The sequence below is a fragment of the Cynara cardunculus genome, unplaced genomic scaffold (assembly GCF_001531365.2).
Source record: "Cynara cardunculus var. scolymus isolate 2C unplaced genomic scaffold, CcrdV1 Un_Scaffold_1085, whole genome shotgun sequence".
NCBI lineage: Eukaryota > Viridiplantae > Streptophyta > Magnoliopsida > Asterales > Asteraceae > Cynara > Cynara cardunculus.
This window is the reverse complement of record NW_020200677.1, coordinates 106,206-108,534: the sequence shown is the minus strand read 5'-3', so window position 1 is coordinate 108,534 and position 2,329 is coordinate 106,206. Positions and strand designations below refer to the sequence as shown.

Genomic DNA, 2,329 nt, shown 5'->3' with positions numbered 1-2,329 from the left:
ATTATGCCCACATACTTAATGCATACACATTTCACATACTAGCATGATTAAATATAATAATTTATCATGCTGTCAGGTAAACACATAACAAATAATCACATATTATTTACCTCAGGTGATAACCAAGATCCAGTTATCACACAAGCAATTTAGAACTGTTGACAATGATTATGAAATGACGTTGAGCCAATATTCTCAAGTGGAGGAGGCAATTAATGAATCGATGCTTGTACCTGACAGAAGGTTCAATTTTGTGTCGATTGATCAGTTGGGGCCATATGTCAATCAGAAGGACCTCGTAGGTAAGGTGTCAGACTAACTTTTTTTTTCCTCATAGTGTATTTTGACTTTGTGCTAAATATGACTTTTGCATGTAATTATGAATAGATGTTATTGGGGTGGTTCAACATGTTTAACCAACGACAACCATTCGAAGGAGAATAAACCAATTGACAGTTCCAAAGAGGGATACGATGATTGTCGATGAGATGTACGGTACTTCTTTATCTTACACTTTTATTGTTAGTCTTACCTTTTATTAAATATACTAAAGTGTAATATATCGGTCTTCTAGGAAGAAGAGTTTTGTTGTATGTCTATGGAATGATCAAGCGACTTATCTTGGGCAAGAACTTTTAGATATGGTTGACAAATCGCCTATAGTAGCAATCAAGTCTTTGAAGGTTGGGGATTTTCGAGGTAAAAATCTTTATATTGCTACCCTTCTGTGTTGTGATTAAAGAGGCATGGTTGCTTGTTTTCAATTGGTATTTTAGTAATTTCTTCTTTTTCTTTCAGGCTTCTCTTTATCAACACTGCCCAATAGTTATATTCGAATAAATCCTGATATATCACAATGCTTGAAGTTGAGATCATGGTAAGACATTACCTGTAATAAAATGGTTATATTGTCTATAATTATTAAAGGTTGGATCTCACATGGGTACATGTTTCACATGTATGATTCTGAAGGAAAAGAAATAACACTAACTTCCATTAGCTCGTTTCACATGAAAAATGAAGGTTCATCGATGTACTACGACCGAGTGCCACTTGCTCATATAACGATAAACCCATCTTTGGGTGAGGACAAGGTATAGTATATTCTTAAAATATTGTTTATAATTTACCATTATCAATGAACTATGAAGAAGTTAATACATTTGTGTAGCAGTCTACGATCTTTAATACACGAGCCTATATGACGTTCATTGGTCCTGATCAGACTAGGACATATCGGGCATGCAACCCATGTAACAAGAAAGTTAGTGAGTCTACTGGATTGGGTTATTGGTGTGAACGGTGTCAAGTTCACGAATAAAATGCAAACTAATGTTTTTGATCATTTCCCTTGTATTCTAGATCTCGACAATAGATGACTAAAAATGGTTCAACATACTTTAATTATTTATTATCATTTATAAATATATACTATCTGTGAAGTTTTCTGATGTGAGTGGTGAAGCTTGGTTTTCTATACTCAATGAGGAGACAAAGACTTTACTTGGTTGTTCGGCTGATGAGCTTGCTAAAATGAAAGCACAAGTACTTTCCCGTTTTCAGACAAACATTGCACCATCCTCTTAAACTACTACTTGAATTTTTATTTTTAGTAAATGACAATATTGAAATATGTAAGCGGCTGCCAATAACAATCAAAGAAGGCCCAATGGATTCCATTCCTCTTCCAAGTTGTCATTCATCAACAGAGTGCAACAATGTGAAACGCCAAAATATAAATGTGATTGCTATTACCCCGATCGATTTTTTGCTGATACAAGACTTCTTTAGAAGACATATCTTTGATGAAAAGTTCATAACTTAGTTAATCAATTTGGTTTTATTAGTTGTTGAACAATCTATTAGTTGTTGTGGATCAGTGGATGATTTTTTTTTGTTTAGATTGGTTGATTATGATTGTGGTTTGAAATTTGTAGAGTACATTGTTCTTTGGAGTATTGATGGTTGATTATGATTGTGGTTTGAAATTTTAAGTGCATTTTTTTGAATTTGGAGTATTGATGATTAATTATGTGCGATTTAAGTATAGAATTGCATAGAGAAAGTGGATTTAGATGTGCGCTTTTGAGTGCATTGACTACTAAATTGTCTGCAGACGGTCTAAGTAGGAGACCCAAAGGCTCTGTATGTACTATGAAGAGGCTCTGTGTCTAGGAGTTGAGCTCTGTATCTGAGTACACGACAAGTTGCACGCAACACTTCAGTCTTCATGCCCTCTGTGTTCGAGCTCTATGTCTGAGCTTTGTATCTGAAGTCTGAAGAATGACTCTTCAGACTTGTAATCTAAAGTCTTCTTTTTTCAGACTCA

General features: G+C 34.5%; 1 pseudogene; it reads left to right on the top strand.

Moving 5' to 3' along the window:
- LOC112502218 overlaps positions 1-1,994 on the top strand; it is an 11,036-nt pseudogene extending 9,042 nt beyond the window's left edge.
- Positions 1,995-2,329: the final 335 nt, after the last annotated feature.